The sequence below is a fragment of the Vicia villosa genome, linkage group LG3 (genome assembly GCF_029867415.1).
Source record: "Vicia villosa cultivar HV-30 ecotype Madison, WI linkage group LG3, Vvil1.0, whole genome shotgun sequence".
Taxonomy (NCBI): domain Eukaryota; kingdom Viridiplantae; phylum Streptophyta; class Magnoliopsida; order Fabales; family Fabaceae; genus Vicia; species Vicia villosa.
This window is the reverse complement of record NC_081182.1, coordinates 100,858,646-100,883,891: the sequence shown is the minus strand read 5'-3', so window position 1 is coordinate 100,883,891 and position 25,246 is coordinate 100,858,646. Positions and strand designations below refer to the sequence as shown.

The window sequence follows — 25,246 nt, the reverse complement described above, 5'->3', positions numbered from 1 at the left end:
ATAATATTCAAAATTTTGATCATTAACTTTGTGCTCCCGTTAATATTTAATATTTTAATCAATAACTTCGTGCTCCCGTTAATATTCAATATTTTGATCAGTAATTTCGTGTTCCTAGTAATATTCAATATTTTGATCAATAAACTTCATTTCCCGTTAATATTCAATATTTTGACCAGTAACTTCATGTTCTCGTTGATATTCAATATTTTGATCACTAACTTCGTGTTTTTGTTAATATTCCAAATTTGTTCCTGTTAATATTCAATAGTTTAATTAATAACGCCATGTTTCCGTTATTATTCAATATTTTTAGCAGTAACTCCATGTTCCCGTTAATATTATATACTTTGCTCTGTAATTTAATACTCACGTTAATATTCAATATTTTGATTACTAACTTCATGTTTTCATTAATATTCAATATTTTGATTAATAAATTCATGTTCCAGTTAATATTCAATATAGTTTGATCAATAACTTTGTTTTTCATTAATATTCAATAGTTTGATCAATAACTCCGTATTCTCGTTAATATTCAATATTTTGATCAGTAACTTTATGCTCTCGTTAACATGTCATTTTTTATCAGTAACTTCATGTTTCCGTTAATATTCAATACATTTTAATATTTTTAACAATAATTTAATATTGCCTTTAATATTCAATATTTTGATTAGTAACTTCATCTACACATTAATATTAAAAAAAATTCTATTAATATTCAATATTTTGATTTATAACAATATTTTATAATAACAAAAATCTTAAATTGACAAATTATAATGAAGAAATATTGTTTTAAATTATATAATACAACTAATAATAAATATTTAATATAATTGATTAAACTCAATTTACAAATCAAATATATTATTCCATATATAAAAATATTTGAATCAATAGTTAATTATTCCTATATAAAAATATTTTTGTTTTGGAATTATTTATAAAACTATTTAAATCAATTGTAAACTTATTCTCGTTATTATTCAATATTTAATTAAATGTGTTAATATCAGTACCATATGCGCGTACCATATAACTACCCGTGTGTATCCGTAATATATTATTTTGTATTTGGATAGAATTGACCCATTAAAGTTTTAATGGTAATATTTAAATTATATTATATTATATATAGATAAATATAGATTGATTATTGATGAACTTGTCCAGTTAAAATTTTAAATTTTATAAATGACAAACAAATTATATGATTAATAAAAAATATCATACGATTTTGATATTATTTATTCATATATTACTTATGTTTCATTCTATTACTATTTATTCATACATTACTTATGTTTCATTCTATTACTATTTATTCATACAGTACTTATGTTTCATTTGATTACTTATGTTTATTAACACCCATAGTTATTTTTAAATATGTTTTTAAAAAAAATAGTCAATAGATCTAATATATTTATTTTATTTAATAATCTCTAAAATATTTCATTAATATATATTGTACTTTTGTAAGATATAAAAGTACAATATTTTCTCAAATGTAATGATTTAAAAATACATATTATAAGTACTAAAAGAATAAGAAATCAAAAGTTGCAATCACATGTATTAAATCATAAATTAAAAGTTGCAATCAATCAATCAATGATTACTAAAGGTAATTATGATATTTAACTTTTTTATATGTAAATGATTTAGGTCTTTTCATTCTAAACTCTTTATTTACCTAAAAAAATGTATTGTTTTTTTCTTTATTCTTTGATTCTATTTTCTTATATATTTCAAAATTATGTATATATTTTTAATTTTTAATATTTTATTATATTCTATCTTTATTTTTTTTTTGTTCGACCTTACAATAAATAAATATCAATAATATTTTATAAAACTAACTTTATAAATTATATATATATATATAAATTATATATATATATATATATATATATTGATAAATATATATATTGATAAACTTAATTTTTTAATTTGACCTAACTAAAATATTCTTTAGTTCTATGAATTAATATACAATATTATGTTATTTATATATTATAATATCTATAATTTTTATAATTATTAATATTTAAATAAATATCACTCAAACATAAAATCAATTAATCAATGAAATTTATTTATTAAAATTTGCATTAATATATCAATTATTTCTGTATCAAGAAAATAGGTGTGCTGCTTCATCATTTCAACGATGAAATATAATGTGAATATTATTAAATAAAAAAATTAAAGACTATTTTAAATGAAAATTAACTTTCATTTAAAAGTAAAAAGTAGAAAAAAAGAAAAAAAATTAGATTATTTAACTACCTAAATATATGTAGAAAACATAAAGATGATTATTTATTAACAAAATTGTAAAGTAACACTAATTTTTAAAATTTATTTTAAAACTTCAAATATAAAAATTTGACTTGTTTCTAATATTTGACTCTGTTTAATAAAACTTTATAGTCATAAAAGTAAAATAAGAGATATTAAAGAACAAAAATAAGAGACAAAAATAATATCATTTATAAAAATATTTGAAATAGTGATATATTATTTTCCCGTATGTTGACATCATTTATAAGTAATATGTAACAATAGTTATTTTTAAAATAAGTATTGAGAATATGCATTGAAAATTAATAATTGTGAAAAATAAACATTAATTTCATGTATTATTATCTTTACAAAAATTGTATCTTAAATGGAAACCATAAATATTACAATATAAAATTAGAAAGATTTATCACTTAAAGTCAAATAATCAATGAGAAATTTGAAAGGTAGTGCAATTAAAACCAAATAATATATAAGTTATTCTTATCCTTAATCACAAAATATTTATACAAAATAGCTCCTGTTATGAAGAAGAATGAAAAGTTAAATCCCCTTCACATAATAAGTATTTAATTCATACATTTAAGTATTAAAATCATACATTTAACTATCTTAAATAAAAAATAATCAAAGGATATAATTATTAAGTATCAATAATTATTGTTGTTTTAAGTTTAAATTAATTTAATTTTTTACTATCGAATTCATCATAAAAATGACAAAATTAACACTCAGTTTCCGTTATAGTAAATTTGAAAAGATAATTGGTATCACAATAATTTTGGAAAATTTTAAATAATATTGTTGCATATTTAATTGGAATACATTTAGTTCAACTATTAAATTAATAAAAAATAAAAAATAAAAATTAGAGTCATGTGTCTGAACATAAATAAAGAGTTTGTCAAGCGTAAGGGACAAAATTTATGGTGCGTGAAATTATTTGAAGCGATTGTATTCCATGCATATATCATCAATCAAAGTTAATCAAAAAATAATAAAAATAATATATTATGTCTACTATAATAATAATAATAATAATAAGTTGACTCTCATTTTAAATAATTAGAAAATTGGCTATTCTATTTCAAAACTATACATATTCATCTATTTTTCTTAATTCAAACTTTTTCTTATATTTAAAATCATATAACATATGATTTTGTCAAATTTCTATTATATAAAATCATATATAATATATTGTGATCATTTATAAATATAATAGCTTACTATAATTGAAGATTTTGCTTTATTATTATGGCAGCCTACCGACAATACTTTAGGACATTTACATTATTCCTTTTGAGGCAATTAGAAAATATTGAAAGCATCATTTTGTTATCATGATGATTTAAAACTTTATTTATTATAAAAATTGAATTTCACAACCATCATAGTACAATTTAAATATATTTTACATATCAGTGAAACCTCACAACAATGCAAGAGATATCATCAGAGCTTTTTCTATTAAGTGCTTCTTCAGTAAGTTGCTTTGCTGCCGCCCGAGCATCCTTGGTATCTTTGATAGTATCAACAACTTCTTGATTTTACATGACCTGTAATAATAACATATGTGAAGCTAAAACCAAACATGATGTTTGTGGGAAGGAGGAATGCAATGCAATGGATAAATCATATCATGCTTCATCATTTTATCAAAGCATTTACCTTCCATAATCCATCACTGTTTATATTTTAACTAAACAATGGTTCTACACAGTAGACGGAAGAAATCAATTTTGAGAGGGTTAGCAAAGTAGCCAATTCCTAAACTTGAAATCATTCATTGCTGTCCTCCTAAAATATACCTGTGGAGCATGAGCTCAATTTGTCAATCTTCCAAAAAGGATCCTCCGATAGCTCTATCCACCAAAACTAAGAATTCTGTTTTATTATCCTTTATGTATATCTCGAGATTAATCTGAAAGAAAAAACTAAATTATATTGTGAACTTAAAAGATGGATATAATTCAATATTGAGCGGATATTGCGATTTTTGAAGATGATTCAGAATTTCAGTAGCAATACCATGTCGCTTCGGAAAATCCAATTCAAAAATACCCTGCATAAAATAGTGAGAATCGGTTCAAAACCGCATCAGTGCCAACACGAATATTCATAGCATATCACAAAAAACCAATCCAAATCGGTTCAGCAAGAGAAACATTACCCTTTGAATTACCAAAAGCGGTTCAACAGAAAAAAGAACTCAACAGACCACAACATAATTTCATAACAGAACGAGAGAACATAGAATCGGCATAACAGAAAATGAGAGGAAATAATTGTAACGGGAAAAATTGTAGAAAATCGCAACCGAAAAAGAGAAAAGGAATTCACCTCTAACAGGTTTGTAACAACCTCTATTCAAATCAACTTTCTCTCACCACCGCGATTTTCGAATCCTCCTCCATATCTCCCACATTTCTCTCCATAATCACCATCACCGATTTCAATCTGTATAAGAAAAATCAGAAAACCATAAGAATATCGGTTCCAAACTTCCATAACAGAAAACTCACCTCATAACACCTTCAATCTTGAATCGATTCTCTTTCATTCTCCAACAATGATCAATAATTATAACAAACACTTAGTGTCCTATTAATGGATTCCAAAAATAAAACTAAATTATGAAACATTAATACACCTAAATCAAATTTGAATGGAGAAAATAATGCAGAAAGTTTGAGAGAGAAGAAGAGAGATTAAAGAGAAAATAACATAAACTCGGAAAGATCTCACCCGACTTTGACGATTCAGAGTTGTTTCAACTCAACATTCATCATCAAACGTTGAAAATCGAACACCACAGGTTCGAACGTGAACGAAACCGCTCAGCAACATCATCAAACCGTGTTCATCGATGCTTGCTCTTTCACCAATTTCTCTGCAATTGAAGAAACCAAAAAACGCACGTCAACATTATAATCGACCAGTCTTCACCAATGAGTATCGTGATATTGAAAGCGATGGTTTGAGTGTGAGATTGAGAGAACCGATCGAGAGAGAAGAAGGGGTGTTGTACGGTTGAGAGAAACAGATCGTTGTTGTCGTACTTTACGTTGAATGGGGAAACATATTTATAAGGCAAAATGAAAAGGAATTTCGGGAAAATGGATCGTGGAAGAAGAAGAATGGGGCTGCACTTACTTTTTTTTTGGAACGGTTTTGGAATTTGGAAGAGGATGGGTTTAAGAGCAGAGGATAGTGGAAATTGAAGAACAAAAGAATATAACTGCTGAATTATAGTGGAAGAAGAAGTTAATTTTGAGGATTGTGATGTGGAATTTTGAGAGGAGAGTTGCTGATGTGGCAGCCTGTGTGATGAGAAAATATGTGAACTTTTTTATATGATAGATGGATATACTATGAACTTTAAGTAGAAATAGTAAGAAAAAAAGACCAAAACTATTTAAAATATAAAATAGAGATAATAATTTTTTGAATGACATAAAGTAGGTGGACCAAAATAATATTGAAATCAGTATACAATTTTAAATTATTGAAAAAATTTATTATGTTTGAATTTATCTTTTCTTTTCTAGAATTTTTAATAAATATGCATTAATGTAAAATATTATGAATATTGACTAAATATATATTAATTTAAAATATTAAAAAGGTTCACTGTATAGTTTAGATGGACAAAATTTGAAATGATATATATCACTTTTCAATTATTTAATATTTTTTAGTTGTATATAAATTCGAGGTTTGCATACTCTCATAAAACATCTCATTCATTCTATTAAAATTGAAGCTATTCAAAATGACTAAGTTTTCTGTCATGTCAATTCTTGTCCTTTTCATTATTCTTTCAGGTATATAAATTTTGTCTTTTTTAAATTATTTCGTAGCACTTATATGTATGTATGTATGTAAGTAATGTTTATTTGTTGGGTGTTAACATTATCAAACTTAATTATAAGAATGTAATTATGCTTTTTTTTTTTCACAGTTGTAACCATGACATGTCAAGCGGGCAAATTATGTACCATAGTCAAATCTAATCCTTCTGATACTTGTGACGATTATAAGTGTGATGAATGGTGCACAACTTATCATGGTTGGCCAAGATGTGCGCCACATGGAGGAAACCCTGCTACAGCCAGTTGTTATTGCACATATCCATGTTAAGTCTATAAAAAAATATAGCACAATGCTCAAAAATTAAATGTTAAATATAAGAGCATATCAAAATAAATCTAATAAAATTATGCATTGATATTTTTCAAATTGATATTTAAGTGTTTTTGTATAGTTATTGCGATTGAGTATTTTATATTAACTAAATTATAATTGAATTTTTGTTAGATAAGAATTTAAAAGAGAAAAGTATGAGTGACTATTTATTTAGTTATAGTATATCAATCCATTGTTTGAAAATGTAGCATATCATGGATGTGAAAAAAACAAATAAAATATAAATTTTATTTGTGGTTCGTTTTGATATCAGATGATTGATTGAAAAAATTCAATCTGATTCGATTCAATTTCATACAATTTAATTTGGATCAATTTTTATCATCCAAATTACAAATTATAGTTTTTTACTAATATTATAAAAATGCTAATAAATAATATATTTATATAATATATAACATATAGTATATTAAAAAATAATATTACAATTCAATCATGTTTAAGTATCAACATTCTATCAAAATCTGGACAACCATTCTACATTGGATGCAAATGATTGATACAAAGAACATAGACCTTCAATGGATCAAGAAATATACTCGTGGCAAGGGATGGAAACAAGCTTATTCAAGGTTGTAGCAGCAGAGACCCTGTATGGCATATGGACTCAAAGGAATAAGGTCATTTTTGAAAAAGAAACATAAACTATAGAAGTTGATAGAATTACTAAGAGTATAGTGGATGCTATTGTGTATAGAAGTTGGAGGCATACCAACTATAGAAGTAAAATAGCTATGTTGTTAATGTAATTAGTCTTGTCTTTATTGCCTTTGGCTTTGGCCATAACTATTTGTTGTTTGCTCCTTTGAAATATAATTCTTTTATTTAAAAAAAAAATTACAAAATGAGAATGATCAGTTAAGAATGATACAAATGAAATAATAAAAATATATAGATTAAATAAACTAAACTAATGAATAGTATTAAAAAAAGTAATATTGAATAATAAATCATCACAATATATCATACTAATAAAAAATAAATAATTATAAAAACATATCCGTTTTGTTTTCTTTTCAATTTTTACTAAATAAATTATTATTCTTTTATGAAATAGATAAATTAATGAAAAAACAAATGTTTGTACTTCGAATTAAATTTCCCTGATTTATTATTAATTTCTCAAGCAACTTTCATTTCATTTATAATAAATATTATGGTGTTTTTATGTAACACCCCACACATATATATCTAGAATAATATGCATAAAGTATTAATAATGGTACATAGAGACAACAATCCATAATATCGCAGCGGAAAAGAAAGTACATCGCTAGTACAAAATACAAAAAACCGAATGTATCTGGCCAAAATAATACATCATAACTAGTACAATATCCAAAATAGAAGTACTAAGAAGGCACCAACTTTTACATTTCGATATTCTTGCACCTTTTCTTTTTTTTTTAGAACCAAACAATATATTAATTCAAAAAAGTCATTACAAGCAAGGCAATCCAAAGGATTCAGCGAAACAAACAAAAACATATACCATTAGATTTACAAGGTGCAATCTAATTTTCCTATTCCTCCAACCTTTACACAAAATACTATTAATAATTCTTTCCAAAGTATTGTTCCTATATGTATCATAGTTAAACACTATAGCATTTCTATACAACCATACTTCATGAATGGTTTCTGTTACAGCCATCTTTAGAATTCGAGCTCTCCATCCTTTTTCTTTTGTCTTAGCCAAAATCCAAATCAAATCTAGACTCTAAGGCTGAGGAGTATGATTAACATTTAACCAATTCAAAGCCCCTTGCCAAATACCTGCAGTATCAGGACGAGAGAAAAAAATATGCTCAGCATTATCCTCATCCTTACCACACATGCTACACACTGCATTTCCTATAATACCAAACCGGACCAGCCTATCTTTTGTAGGAAGATGCCCATAACAAAGAAGCCACAAAGTTATATGAGCTTTTGGTCTAGCCAAATTGGGCATCATCAAGTTAAATCAAAGCACAATATTGCTATCCTCAATCAAGCTATCGTACATTCTTCACATTGAAAACTTCCCCGCTGTTAACATTTGGTTCCAAATCAGACTAATACTATCTATCAGTATCTTGCCTTTTATTATTTTCTTCATAATCCAAGTCCAGTTCTGCCGTATATCCACATTCAGCACATCCTTAACTTTTAGATAAACTTTATTGATCCATTGAATCCATAAGTTATCACTCTTATTACAAATGTTCCAAAGGCACTTTAGCAAAGAAACTTGATTCCAAATAGTAAGATTCAGAAGCCCCTAAACCGCCTTGCTTAATAGGGCTGCAGACTTTGCTCCATGCCACAAGGCTTTTCCTGCTCATGTCAGTTTTCCCAGTCCACACAAAATTTCGACAAACAACATCAATTCTCTTTATCATAGCCTTTGGAAGAGGGAAGTTTAGCATCCAGTATTGAGTGACATATCCAATAATACTTCTGACCAACTGAATTCTTCTTGCATAACTTAACAATTTGGAAGACCAATGTCTTACTTTGCAGTTATCTTGTCAATAAGAGGCAGGTGATGTATTATGCCAAGCTTCCTAATACTGAGAGGAACACCCAGATATTTGACTGGAAAGCTACCTTCAACAAAGCTTGTTGTACTTTTGATACTACTCTTGATGTCTTCATCAAAACTGCCATAAAAAAGCTTTACATTTCCTAGGGTTGAAAATTAGACCTGTAGAGACAAAAAATTTATGAAAAGAATTCAGCAATAGATCAACTGAAACCACATCTCCCCTGCAGAACAAAAGTATATCATCAGCAAAAGCAAGGTTTGTCAAAGCTAGGTTTTCACATTTTACATGATGGTTAAAGTCTGGATTTTTCTGCATCTTCATCATACATCTATTGAGGTATTCTACCATAATCACAAAAAGAAGATGAGAGACAGCGTTACCCTGTCTAATCCCTATTTTTGCCTGCACATTATTAGTGAACTTCCCATTAACCTTGAATATGTAAGATACAGTAGTGACCAGATTCATAATCCACTTAACAAAAGTGTTAGGGAATCCCATATCCTTCATAATACTTACCAAAGTTCCCAAATGGACCATATCATAGGCCTTTTGAAGGTCTATTTGGAACATACATCTAGGTGTGCCTTTCCTCCTATCATAGCCTTTGATAAGCTCATAAGCAAGATGGATGTGATTGTGTATATCCTGCCCTGCTACAAATGCTTCTTGAATCTTATTAATTATCTCAGGCATGACACTTCTCATCCTTGCAGTTAAGACTTTTGATATTATCTTTAAGAATATTGTGCAACCTGTGTCATACCCCAATTTTTGACCTAAGATACCACCTCATATCATATCATATGCATCATTTGCATCACTAACAAATTGCATAGCTTGTGTTTGCTACTTGTACTCAGCAGGGTTTAATCAAGAAATCACTCATCAGTACAAGTAAAAATCAATTAGGGTTTTGTTCTCCCTTCATCTTAAATGAACTATCTTCATCAACAATAAACATTTGGTCCTCAAAGATCCATTTCAACAAGCTCAAAAGCTATGAATAAACCAAATTAGGGTTTTGACTGAAGACAGCATACTTCTGACTTTTGCTCAGGATTTGACCTATGACTTGGGACATGACCTCAAGAACCCAAGAACATCATCTTGACCTAATATATTGGCTCAAGACATCTCCCACACAAGGATTGATCAACAGTGAAATTTCAAGTCATCAGACTAGGGTCTTGACCTATTAGGGACTGAAATCAGGGATCACATTTGGGAAACCCTAAAAAGCTCCAGGGCACCAATCAAAGGGTTCAATAATCTTTAGTCCCTATGTCAATATCCAATGGAAATTGTACTTCAATTCAAGAGCCACAGTCATCAATTTCATCAGGTCCACAATTAGAGTTTTTAACCTAATTCACCTGAACAACTGACTTTTTAATCAGGACATGGTTCCACAACTCAAATCATGGTTCAAGATCCTCCAATAACTCAATATGATCCATTCATATCATTCATTTGGTGAGGGTAGCTTGATTCTCCTGAAATCTCCAGAAACGCGATTCACTTGAAAAAGTCAACTGTACAGGATCACCATTGACTTTTTGGAAAATTTGGTCAACCATGACTCTTGAAGTTTTAAATCATCAATATATGATATTTGAAGTCATTTGATCAAGAAAAATCAAGAAAATCAATCAAGAATCAAAAAGTCAAAGTTTGACTTTTCATACTTAAAAAATTTCCTGTGTTTTCAAGTGATTTTTACCAAACTTTGGAAGGGAATATCTCAAAATTTCACCTACAAACTGAAAAAAACTTCCAACATGAAAGTTGTAGATTTTGATCCAATGAACAACTTTGTCACATATAATTTTTTTCCATAAGATTAACCATTTAAGAGATATGGAGCTTCAAAGTTTGTATCTTTTGAAAAATTCACTAAATAACTTCATTTTTTTCCAAAGTTCATGGATCTTTTTCGCCCATTTCCTTAAAGATCTTGAAGAAGCTTTCAACTAGGGATTTGAAGTACATAACAAGAGCTTTCCAAAATGACCAAGAGCATGAAAAATTATGGAGTGGAGCTATGGTTTTGAATTTTGACATTAGTGATCCTTAAGCTTGAATTATAAGCCATTTTTCACAAAGTATGAACACTTTTTGGCAAATGATGCAAGCAATGACTAAATCAAGTGATGCAAGCAAGATTCTTATCTTTAAAGATTAGATTGGAGAGAATATTATAGCACTTGAGTTTTTTAACCATGGTTTAGGTTTTTAACCTAAAGCATTAAATGAAAATATTCTCTTTTATCTCTTAAGCCAAAACACTTATTGCAAAGCCAACTTGCTAAGCCTTGTCATCATATTTCTTATCCTATAGATAGAGATCAAAATCACATTCAAAAGCACACCAACACCTCTCAAATAATGGTTTTTCTCTTTCTTTCTTAAGTTGTAAGTTTCATAAGTTCCAAAAGAGGTAGAATTGCAAAATCCCAAACCTTGCAAGTTCTGACCAAACTATTGGTTCTAACACTTCCTAAACATCAATTGGAAGTTGTTTGAACCATTCACACCTCTCAAAAACACCCAAAACACAAAATCACCATTCAACCTCCATATATGCACAAAGTGAGCCAAAACTTGCCAAAACTAAATCCACTCGTGCATCCATCAAATTTCCACTTCCAACACCTCATATACATCATATAGAACTCATCCAAATCATAAAATCCAAACTGGTATCGTGCCATTCAAGTTTCCTCCTTTAAAAACCAGCAAGCTGCACTTTAATTTGGTCACAAAATTTCAACAAGTTTCAAAGCAAGTTAGGGGTTGGAATACACTCAAGGACACTCAAGGAAGCTCATAGGATCATCCAATATCAACTGGAAACACTCCTCTGCAAAATTCGATTCTCACGTTTTAAGAGGTAAGCCTTGAAACTAAAAACTCATGCATACGTGCATCATAAATGAAAAACTTGTTTTGTTTCATGTTTCTGCACTTATAAGGGTCAATAACCCTCAATCAATTGATTCATTTGATGCACATACACGATTTCACGATGATTATACATAATTAGGGTTCTTCGTGTTCATGCGAAAATTGATTGTCTTACAGTCAAAATAAATGAAATTTATGGGCACCATCGTATTCCTTGTGAAATTCTGAGTAAGTTTGATGTTTACACGTTTCAAAAACATTGAGAAATAAGAAAGTTACGAATCAAGAAGCTTGAGGTTGAAGATGGTGTTCTTGGCGCCATTTTTTAAGTCAAATATTTGTTTAATATTTATTTAACTGAAAGTGTTATTATGACAAGCAAGCGCGTGGTTCAGCTGGTAAGTGTTGTGGTTGGAAAACCCAAGGTCACGAGTTCAACACTTATCCATGCCAAAACCATTCTTTTTTTATCACTTATTTTCTTTGGTTTTTTACACAACTTCATCAATTGTTTTAACCAATCAAAACTCATCATTTTAACTTCATTTTTTGCACACTTGTCATTTAATATGTCTATTTTATGATTATGCAAAAAAATCCCAAAAATATTTTGTTTTTGATTACTTTTCATTTAATTGAAAACAAGTCATTTTATAACTTTTAAAACCATTTCTTTTGGTTTTCTTTTCAAAAAATCTTTATTAAATCACTTTGATTAATCAAGGCACATCAAAAATCTTCCTTGGCATCCCTTAAGGTGTAAGCCCCAAATCTCTTTGTAAATATTTTTTCATTTATTTACATAACTTTAATCAAAAACAAATCTTTTTTATGACTTTTTAAAACCTTTTTCTAGGGTTTTCTCTTTCAAAAACTCTTGATTAAATCTTTTTGGATTGATCAAGTCATTTTCAAAACAATCTGGGCCTCTCCTTATGAGTTGTAAGTCCCATCCCTTTTTCTTTGTACAGTTTTTCTTTAAACAGAAAACTTCTTTCAAAACTTTCAAACTGTTTTAAAACAAACGATCAAAGTTTTTTCAAACGACGAAACCTCGCGTCTGTTAACAAATAAATCAACCATGTTTTATAAAATAAAACATGGGCCTCTACTTATGAGTTGTAAGTCCCGTCCCTTTTTCTTTGTACAGTTTTTCTTTAAACAGAAAACTTCTTTCAAAACTTTCTAACTGTTTTCTACAAACGATCAAAGTTTTCAAACGATGAAACCTCGCATCTTTTAACAAAACAATCAACCATGTTTTATAAAATAAAACATGGGCCTCTCCTTATGAGTTGTAAGTCCCATTCCTTTTTTGCTTTTGTACATATTTTCTTAAATGCTTTTTGTACATAATTTTTGCAAAACTGTTGTTTTAAATCAAAACCTTTTCAAAAACATCCTGGGCATCCCTTAAGGTGTAAGCCCCACTACTTTGTATAAAATTAGGTTTTTTCTTTATATATATGCCTATCTTTTTTATACCTCGATCAATTTGATTTAAACCTTTGAATAACAAATCAAAAATTAGGGTTTTCTTCAAAAATCTTCCTGGGCCTCCCTCAAGGTATAAGTCCCAACCTCCTTTGTAAATATTTGTTTACATAGCTTTGAATAAACTCATTGGGCCTCTCCTTGAGTATAAGCCCCATTCCCGTGTACATAACCATGTTTGATAAACCGTTCATCCTTAAAGGTATATTTCCTTCATAAACTCCAATGTACACATACACTTTGTTATATATATATATATATATTTGTCATATAAACTTGTTCATGTTTGTTCATATACTTGTTCATGTTTGTTCATATACTTGTTCATACTTGTTCATATACATGTTCATGTTATATATACTTGTTCAACTTAGTACAACACTAGGTTCCCCATAGCCTCCTATTGGGCTTCGTGCAAAGAATCTCCCTTAGCTAGGTTAGGACATAGAGTATAGTTTCCCGGTGAAATCGCTCTAAGAGCTCAAACCAACTATACCATGCCTCCTCTTGGGCTTACAATACAAGGACCCTCGATTGTCCCTCCCATAGCCTCCTCTTTGGCTTACAATGCAAGGACCCTCGAATAGCCTCCTCTTGGGCTTCGTACAAGGACCCACGGGCTTCTTAAAAGAATCCTCATATCCAAATCAAATACCCTAGGAGATTAGACATTTATCATCTCTATGATAGGAGTATCTCTTCTATATCATCACAATCAATCAAACTTTTTTGCCATAAGGCTGGCTAATCAATAAAACTTTTTTTGCCACAAGGCTGGCTTATCAAAACTTTTTGTCACAAGGCTGGCTTATCAAAACTTTTTGCCACAAGGCTGGCTTATCAAAAAATTTTGCCACAAGGCTGACTTATCAAAAGTGTTTTCCACAAGGCTGGCTAATCAAACTTGTTTTTGCCACAAGGCTGGCTAAACAAAAACATCTTTATCATTTTAAGCACCATAAGTGGCACAGCCCAGGTCTTATAATGAAAAGATTTCAAACAAAATCAACAGATGTATGTGATGATATAGATTAGATATATCGAGCATATAGATGACGTTTGTCTCTTATCCTTTGCTTCCACTAGCATAAGTGGGAACTACGATTGCTCTGACTTTCTCAACATCCCTTTGAGAATACGTAGGCACAAGGTCTTATTCCTTGGCGAGCAAAACTTCTATCTGCCTCAAACCACTCAAACCTTAGCACCCATAGACCCCGAGCTATAGATGCTCTGATTCCCTCTAAGGGATATGTATGTAGAAGATTGTGATGATCTTTGCGAGCATAATCAAACAAACACCTTAGGTCCCACCTATCTCACAACAGAAAACCTCCCCAATAGCATAGAAAGAAATAAACAGAAAAACATAACAAAGAAACCTATAGAGTACTATAGATACGTAGGGTGCTAATACCTTCCCTTCGTATAACCAACCCTCTTACCCGGAATCTCTCCCCCATCTTTGCATTGCTTTTAATTTTGTATTATTTGCATTGCATATCTTTTAAGGTTTGTGCAACTTTTTTACTTTTCCTGCTTTGGAAACAATAAAAAGTTTGGTCGTGACAAAAACAAAAAAATCATTTTCTTGAGCATCGAGCCCAGAGAAGGCATCCGGTGTCTCATCCCGATTTTCATGCGACAAAAAATGGCGACTTCACTGGGGACTATCTTTTTATTGTTTCCATAATATGGGTTAATTCTAATTGTTATGTTTGTTATTTCATTCTTGTTACATGTGTGGTTCTGTTACAAGTGATACATTATGGACAAATCCTAACCCGGATTAAGAACACATAAGAATTAGGTGGAGGGTATAGTCATGTATGGCATACAAGGAGTTCAGTCCTTAATAAGTTGGCATGAGACTCCTTCCGCTCAGTGGAGGTTCCTTGTTGGTAGTATATGTTTAGCAAGTTCAGTTGCGAATACATTGTTGCTTTCATTGAACTATAGAAGCTGAGTTGGTCGTAGAACCCATTAACCCATCCTGGCCTTATTAGGTTGTGGCGTAGAAACTATTCAGGTGAAGACTTGGATTAGTTGTCATGCAGAGAGCCACACTCAGACGAGTTTTTCTTGAGAATATTATTGGCTCACAAGTTCAGTTGTGCAAGCCGGTAATATCCGAAAGAAAAATGTAGACTCTGACGTATCAGTAGAACATGTTGTGCAGGTGATTAACCCCTAATACTATCCCATGTTTGGTTCTTTGACCTCATGCTCGTGACGTTGAACCTTTGAACCTATGTGTACCATGTTTTTTGTACCATGTTTGCATTACCATGTTTGCATTATCATGTTTGCTTTACCGTGTTTGTATATGTGGCCTTCATGCATCCATGCATTCATACATTCATTGAAAATCCATCTTTTCATAAAAACATGATTTTTCCAAAAAATTTAGAGAATTTTCTTTGCAAACATTATAGGATTAAGTTATGGAATGGGTAAAAAGGCATACCAAAAGGTACGGTTTCAAAGCGCCTAATATGGAAAGACTGAGAGAGTTAGCATCGTTTGTACAAGATCCTACCGATTTTAGGAAAAGCCATGGAAAGCTTTTGCCTATCTTGAACACTCATGTTGATGAAGGACTTTTCAAAACTCTGGTTCAGTTCTATGATCCCGTCTACCGGTGTTTTACCTTTCCAGACTACCAGTTGGTACCAACCTTGGAAGAATATGCCAATCTTTTGGGTATTCCTGTGTCTGACAAAATACCTTTCAATGGTTTGGAAGCCATTCCTAAATCACAAGTCATTGCAGCAAGTGTCCACTTGAAGAAATTTGAAGTAGAGAGTAATTGGACTACCAAAGGAAATCTCCCGGGTTTGACTTCGCAGTTCTTAATGAAGAAAGCCTTTGATTTCGTCGAAACTGGTAGCATGATAGCTTTTGAAGCTATATTAGCCTTGATCATCTATGGGTTGGTTCTGTTTCCCAACATCAACGACTTTGTTGATATCAACGCTATAAAAATCTTCTTGATTGGAAATCCTGTTCCGACTTTGCTTGGTGACATGTATTTCTCTATTCATCACAGAAATCGCCAAGGCGACGGGATCATTGTGTGTTGTGCACCTCTGTTGCTCAAATGGATTGTTTCACACTTACCTAAGTCCCCTATTTTCACGGAAAACCGAGAAGGTTTGCGTTGGCCTCGAAGACTTATGTCCCTTACTAATAATGATATTCATTGGTATACTCTGGCTCGCTGTGGTACAGAAACCATTGATAATTGTGGAGAGTTCGCCAACGTACCCCTCATTGGTACACAAGGAGGAATTAACTACAATCCGATCTTAGCCCGACGACAACTCGGGTATGCAAATTCGGCTAAACCCATTGGTCTCGCTGTGGAATGTTACTTCTACCAAGAAGGGGAGGATCCTCAAGGGTTGAAGACAAGAATGGTGAGAGCTTGATACGACATCCGAAGGAAAGAAAAAGGTGGGGTAAGAAACTGCATTGCCATGGACGCCTACACCTGTTGGGTAAAGAAAAGAGCAAGGGAGTTTCAAATGCCTAATGATTATGAAAAACCCATGTTCCCTGTGGTATCTCAACTACCCAACATTCCCATTGACACTATGGAAGAATACCAAGAGACTTTGGCCAAGATGAGGTTAGAGAAAGACGCTTGGGAAGACAAGTTTCGTAAGACTGATGTGGAAAACAGAAAGTTGAAGAAATGAGTGAAAGATCACGAAGAAACCCTCTACTGTCAAGATGGATGGCTCATGAGTAAAGATGATAAAATCCGTCGGAAAGACGTTGCAATCAGGAGGTATATCAAAGAAAGCAAGAAAAAGCTTGAAGGCTCAACAAGTAACACTCCAACTCCTGACGATTGGAAGAATGTTGTTGACAAACTGAGGACCGAGAAGGCCGAGTTGAAGGCTTACTATGGGAAAGAAATCATGAAGCTCAAGCTGCATAACCCATTTGGTTCTTCGTCCGAAGAGGATGCTTAGGATTGTTTAGCTTTTATTTATCATTTGCTTCTGTAGGAGCTACGCTCCAATGTTGTAACATTTCCCATTATTGCAATAAAATGATAGTTTGTGTTCAAATGTTTGCAAGAAAATAATATTTAAAATATTTGGAAAAAATCATAAACCTTTTTTTGCATGCATCATTCTGCATTTCGAGTCTGTTGTCTAGAGTCTCATCTTTTGGATTTTCCTCCATTAGACTGTCAAACTGTCGCGCCTCAAAGTTTCTCGACCGCGCTCGCAATCAGGTCACAGATACAATACTCGTTCAAGAAAAAGAAGAGTGGTGGAAAACTTGGACCAAGAGAATATTGAGCTCCGTGGTACAGTGACCACCCTTCAAGAAAAGTTGGAAAGTCTCACTACTCTGGTTAACTACTTAGTGGCCGCGCAGAATCAACCGCCACCACCCAACAGTCAAGCAACAGTGATATCTGAGATCACTACTCCAGTCTCTACAATTGCATTCAGCATTCCATCTTTCCCCATGGCAGAAGGTTGGGGCACGCCTTTCAGCTTCGGTACAGGTTTTCGCCATAATGTTTCTGGGATTCCAACATCCACAACTGAAGCGCCTGCTGCACAAAGTTCAGTGTTCACTCCACATCAGGGGGTAACCTTTTCTCAAGTCACTATGTCGGTTTCTCAACCCATTATGACAGTTGCAACTCCTACGGTTCACACTGTTCCTTATGAGGGTAACGAGATTTATCATGATCAAGGTGATAGCACAAATCAGCGTAACCTCATGGATGATCTCCAAGAGCAGTTTAACAAGATATAGCTAGAAGTCAAAGCTATTCGTGGGAAATACTTGTTCGGGAAGAATGCCCAAAAGCTATGTTTAGTTCCCAGTGTACAAATACCAGCTAAATTCAAGGTCCCTGACTTTGAGAAGTACAAAGGTAGTTCTTGTCCACAAAGCCATCTCGTGATGTATGCTAGGAAGATGTCTACCTATGCAGATAATCATCAGTTGCTCATCCATTACTTTCAAGACAGTTTGACTGGTGCCGCACTGAAGTAGTACACAGGATTGGATAGCACCAACATTCGGACTTTCAACGACCTAGGTGAGGCCTTTGTCTGACAATATAAATACAAATCGGATATGGCTCCAGACAGAGACCAACTCTGATCCATGGCTCAGAAAGACCATGAAGCCTTCAAAGAATATGCCCAACGATGGAGAGAAACTGCTGCCCAGATTAATCCACCGTTAAAAGTGAAAGAGATGAAAAAGATCTTCTTGAATACTCTTGGCCCGTTTTATTATGAACGCATGATTGCTAGTGCTCCAAGTGATTTCACCGAAATGGTAAACATGGGGATGCGTCTAGAAGAAGGAGTCCGAATGGGGCGTCTAACTAAGGAAGGTGGATCTTCAAGCGGAACCAAAAAGTTTGGAAGTGGTTTCTCAAAGAAGAAAGAACAAAGTGTTGACATGATATCCCAAGGAAAGCCAAGAGGAAACGTCAATCGTCAACAACAGATTGCTGCTATCGCACCAGCCGTTAACGCAGCACCAAATCCGGGATTTACCCCGCAGTTTCAACAACAACAGCCTCGACAATAGGCTCAACAGTTCAACAAAAATCAGAATCGTGTGCAAAGAGTTCCTCAGTTCGATCCGATTCCAATGACCTACACAGAATTGTATCCTGCATTGATTGAAAGATGTCTTGTTTAAACTAAAGCACCACCACCAGTACCTGAGAAACTCCCATGGTGGTACAAAGCTGAGATCTTGTGCCCTTATCATCAAGGAGCACCCGGCCATGATCTCGAGCATTGCATAGCTTTGAAACATGAAGTTCAGAGGTTGGTTAGATCAAACCTCCTCTCTTTCAGAAATTTGAATCCAAATGTGCAAGCAAATCCGCTGCCCAATCATGGAGGGCATGCTGTAAACCTGGTACGTGAAGGCCTTGACCAATACAGAATCTACGACATAAACTTGTCAAGAGCAGATTTGATACAAATGCACGCCCCTCTCTGTCAAATGCGAGACTTTCGCCGACATCACTATGGTTCCTGTAGCATATGTTGTATAAATCCTCATGGATGTTCGACTGTGAGAAGAGATCTTCAAGTATTGCTGGATGATGGTACTATTCAGATCTTCAGAAATAGGAATGCAGATGAAGTTAACATGATAGGATGTTATCCGCATGAGCATTTAGTCTCAGATATCAACTCGGAAATTCCTAAAGTTAACGTCATAGTTCCTCATTTGAACATGCCTGGGCGCATAGAAGTTACCTACAACAAACCAAGGGTTCCTATTGTTCCTTTGATCATTTGTCTACCTGGACCTGTTCCTTATGACTCTAACAAAGCAGTTCCTTACAACTACAATGCAACAATGATAAAGAATGGACAAGAAGTTCCCATACCGACTCTTTCATCTGTCGTAAACATCGCTGATGTGAGTCGAGCAACAAGAAGTGGACGTGTGTACACTCCACTACCTCCAAAGCAGCCCGTTGCTCCTACAACCAGGCAAAATCTTGTTGATACACCAGTGGGAAATCCTGTGGAAACTCCTATCAGTAATACAAACACTGATGTTGGCCAATCCAGTGGAACCAATGTCAATCCTGACTTTGATGAAATTCTGAAACTTATCAAAAGAAGCGAATACAAAATTGTGGATCAGCTTATGCAGACTCCTTCAAAGATCTCAATACTTTCCTTGCTTTTAAACTCTGAAGCCCATAGGGATGCCCTGATGAGAGTTTTGGATCAAGCTTTTGTAGACCACGATGTGACTATAGACCACTTTGACGGGATAATAGCCAACATAATAGCTTGCAACAATTTAAGCTTCTGTGATGAAGAACTCCCTGAGGAGGGTAGAAATCACAATCTTGCTTTGCACATTTCTATGAACTGCCAGTCAGACTCTTTATCCAACGTGCTGGTAGACACCATATCTTCCTTGAATGTAATGCCAAAGACGACCCTTGCTCGTTTATCTTACCAAGGAATGCCTATGAAGTTCAGTGGTGTAGTAGTCAAAGCATTTGATGGATCACGAAAATCCGTTATTGGCGAAGTCAACCTTCCCATGACAATTGGTCCACATACATTTCAAATCACCTTCCAGGTCATGGACATTCAAGCTGCTTATAGTTGTTTGTTAGGACGACCATGGATCCATGAAGCAGGGGCAATAACTTCTATGCTCCATCAAAAGTTAAAATTTGTAACAAATGGAAAATTGGTAACAATAAGTGGGGAGCAAGCCTTGATGGTGAGCCACTTATCCACTTTCTCTTTCATTAGTGCTGATAATGTGGAAGGAACGCAGTTCCAAGGTCTCTCTTTAGAAGACGAATCTTCCAAAAAGAAAGCATCAACCTCTTCTTACAAAGAGGCAGTAAAAGTAGTAAAAGATGGAACTACCACTGGCTGGGGGCAAGTTGTGATCCCTACCAACAATGAAACCAGAGCAGGACTCGGGTGTTCACCGATGTTCTCGAATTGCACCAAGAAGGATGAAAACATTCGTCCGATCAAAGAAACGTTCCTTAGTGGAGGGTTCCTTAACCCGATTCCTCAAGAGGTTAATGTTCTTATCGAAGAGTGTACCGAAGAAGGTCTCTCCGATCCTGAAGAAGAATGGAAATGTTATCTCAATGACTCGGGATATCTATCTCAGGAAGAACCATATACACCGTTCTATCCTCCTTCATAGAAATCCAAAGGCAAAGAAACTGAGCCTGTTCCTGCAGAGGTTTGGGATACCTTGGGACAACCAAGTGGCAAGTATGATTATATGGTGAAATATACTGCGCCCGAAAGTTCTAAAATTTTGATTGAAGACATCCAACCAACTGGATGGGGAGATCCCTTTGAATATAATAGTCAACCAGAAGAGGCCTACAGGTTCTCTCAACTTTCACAACAGCCTGAAATTAATGAAGATTTCAGCTTCAACGCATCTACCAAAGTTGATAACCTTAAAGACGTTTATTCTCACATAAACGCCATTTTTGAAGATGATGGGGAAGATGGCCCCGTAGTTGACTTGGAAAGTGTCTCTGACAACGAGTCTCTTCATCCTGAAGATTGGGAACTATATCCTGAAGATCCAGAGCATGTGCCTCTTATAAGTGACTCATCTTATGCTCTTTAAGAAGCAGAAGAAGATCGTCTCAACACTACAAAGTACAAGGTTGACAAACCAGGACCTTCAAATCCTGCTCGACCAACGGTCAATGTCATCACTAAAGATGACTCCAAGAAAAGTCTGCCTGAATACATAATACACAGAGGAGTTCGTTGCTACTGGAAAGCTGTCGACATTCCAAATGTTGTTCACCGCTCAAAGTAATCACCTCGCTGTTATTTTGACCTCCTGCTTGGCCCAAAGCTGAGAGATGTTTTATTGGGCTTTGCTTTTAAATGTTTTGCCCGAATAAGTTTGTGTATAGGGCTTTGTTTTTAAAAGTTTCTCTCTTTGTCCTGGCCAAGACAAATGAGTTTGTGTTTAGGGCTTTGTTTCAAAAATGAATCATAAATAAAGTGTCATTTTGAATTCCCTACACTATGTGTTTTATTTTTTGCTTTTTTTGGAAATGGTAATCCTAAAAAACCAAAAAAAAACTTTTTCAAAAAAATCTGCATACACTGTTGCATTCATAGTTTTTCTGAAACAAACATAAATCATATGGGCAGATTTACTATTGATAAACCCATTGAATGCAATAACCCTATGCCCTCTCCCAACTTTGAGTTTCCTGTGTTCGAAGCCGAAGAAGAGGAAGAAGAAGAGATTCCGGACGAGATCTCTCGATTACTTAAGCACGAGGAAAGAGCCATTCTGCCTCACAAAGAGCCTTTAGAAAGAATCAACTTGGGTTCCGAAGAAGACAAAAAAGAAGTGACCATTGGATCGTTGTTTGATGCTGATATCAAGAGTAAGCTGATAGATCTTCTCAAAGAATATGTTGACGTTTTTGCTTGGTCCTACCAAGACATGCCTGGGTTGGATACCAATATTGTTCAACATTACTTGCCATTGAAGCCAGAATGTCCGCCAGTTAAGCAGAAATTGTCAAGGACTCACCCTGATATGGCTAACAAAATCAAAAAGGAAGTTCAAAAACAACTCGACGCAGGTTTTCTTTGAAGGATAGAAAAACACTTAGAAAGGGGGGGGGGGTTTGAATAAGTGTGGCTTTAAAAACTTGACAGATAAAAATAAATTGCACAGTTATTTTTATCCTGGTTCGTTGTTAACTAAACTACTCCAGTCCACCCCCGCAGAGATGATTTACCTCAACTGAGGATTTAATCCACTAATCGCACGGATTACAATGGTTTTCCACTTAGTCAGCAACTAAGTCTTCCAGAGTCTTCTGATCACACACTGATCACTCCAGGAACAACTGCTTAGATACCCTCTAAGACTTTTCTAGAGTATACAGATCCACACGATCACTCTAGTTACAATCTGCTTAGATAACCTCTAAGACTTCCTAGAGTATTCTGATCCACACGATCACTCTAGTTCCTTACAACTTAATGTAATCAATTCTAAGAGTATTACAAATGCTTCTTAAAAGCGATAATCACAAACTGTGATATTTCTCTTAACGTTTTAAGCTTAATCTCACTAATGTATTACAACAGCAATGTAGTGAGCTCTTATGAAGATGAAGATTCTGAGATTTGATTTGAACAGCGTTTCAGCAAGTTAATGTGAGTTGTTTTGGTGCAGAATTCTTAACCTTGCTTCTCATCAGAACTTCATATTTATAGGCGTTGGAGAAGATGACCGTTGAGTGCATTTAATGCTTTGCGTGTTCCGTACAGCATCGCATTTAATGTTTATACGCTTTTGTCAACTACCTCGAGCCTTGTTCACGCTGTGTCTACTGACGTAGCCTTTAGTAGCTTTTAACGTTCCTTTTGTCAGTCAGCGTAGCTTGCCACTTGTACTTTCTTCTGATCTGATGTTTGTGAATACAACGTTTGAATATCATCAGAGTCAAACAGCTTGGTGCAAAGCATCTTCTGATCTTCTGACCTTGAAGTGCTTCTGAGCGTGATACCATCAGAACTTCAGTGCTTCTGTTCTCTTGTTCTTCTGATGCTTCCATAGACCCATGTTCTGATTCTGCTTCGACCATCTTCTGATGTCTTGCCAGACCATGTTCTGATGTTGCATGCTGAACCCTTTGAGACAAAGCTTCTGAGCGCTGAATTATGCGTACTCTTTATATATTTCCTGAAAAGGAAATTGCATTGGATTAGAGTACCATATTATCTTAAGCAAAATTCATATTATTGTTATCATCAAAACTAAGATAATTGATCAGAACAAATCTTGTTCTAACAATATCCCCCTTTTTGATGATGACAAAAACATATATAAATGATATGAATTTGCGATCAGAAAGAACAGACGGCAAAAGACAAATTACACAGCTATAGCATAAGCATATGAATATGTCTCCCCCTGAGATTAACAATCTCCCCCTGAGATAAATAATCTCCCCCTGAAATAAATACTCGAAGAACTTTAATAAAAGACTTCCCTGATTATTTCGGTAGAGACGATCATATAAGCTTTTGTCTTCAGAGAATTCATAGCTTCTGACTTCTGCTTCCATTGGACAGCTTCAGAACTAGAATTTCTTTAGATCCCTAGAACACTCACAGCTTCTGATTCCTGCTTCCATCTAGGACAGCTTCAGAACTTGAATTTCTTTGATCTTCTGAACATTCACAGCTTCTGACTTCTGCTTCCATCTAGGACAGCTTCAGAACTTGAATTTCTTTGATCTTCTGAACATTCACAGCTTCTGATTTCTGCTTCCCTCGGATAGCTTCAGAACTTGAGTTTTCTGGATCTTTGGAACATTCACAGCTTCTGATTTCTGCTTCCCTCGGATAGCTTCAGAGCTTGAATTTCTACCAATATCACTTCATGCTAGATTTGTATCAGAACATTGTTGAATGTACCAGAGCATCATCTGAGCATCTCTACATCCTGAAATGTTACAGAACAAAAACTAAACGACAAAAGTCAGCATGAACGAGTCAGAACATAAAATGTATATTAGAACACATTATATGTATCAGAGCCATATAGGCTAAAATAATGTATCAGAGCAAATAGAATTTTGTCAGATCAAATAAACAAATAAGGATCAAATTCTATTATCAGTGCTTCTGATTCTTCTTTCTTGCTTCTGATTTCTGAAGCTTGACAGCACTCAGCTTGCTTCAGTTTCCATGAGTTTATTCTTTTTACAGAATAACACTTCTTATGGTTTTGCTTTGAAGATTTTCTTCACTTCTTTATACCTGCAAAACACTTAAACCATATAGAACTTGCAGTTCTTGTTAGTAAATGTGTGGGAGCTTTACCCAGCAACTGATAGATTAATCAAATCATTTATCATTTATCTTCTCCCCCTTTTTGTCATAACATCAAAAAGAATATTTCAAAAAATTCAGATGAATAAAACGACAAATAAAATTACTGGAATGTAAAACCAAAGAAATTTTTCATTGATTCCAAAAGATATTACATAAGAGGAATGTTTAACAAGCAGATGCAACAAGGAAAGAAAACTACTAAGACCAAAACCTAAGACCCTAGCTAAGATAAAATCTTGGCCAGCATGCCATGAAGGAGTGAAGCGCATCATTGACTGCTTCTTGGGCTTCCAGGCGAGGGGTCAGGGAGACTTGGTTCTGACGCAGATCTTCCACAATCTTTATCAGAGACAACATTCTCAGCAGGTGAAGATGAAGAGATTTCTTCGGAATGAG

At 33.6% G+C, this 25,246-nt stretch overlaps 1 long non-coding RNA gene across 1 annotated transcript; it reads left to right on the top strand.

Moving 5' to 3' along the window:
* The first annotated feature begins 6,056 nt into the window (after positions 1-6,056).
* LOC131656433 (uncharacterized) lies at positions 6,057-6,559 on the top strand. The gene is made up of 2 exons (XR_009300094.1): positions 6,057-6,140; positions 6,278-6,559. It is a non-coding gene; the product is annotated as an uncharacterized LOC131656433 (long non-coding RNA).
* Positions 6,560-25,246: the final 18,687 nt, after the last annotated feature.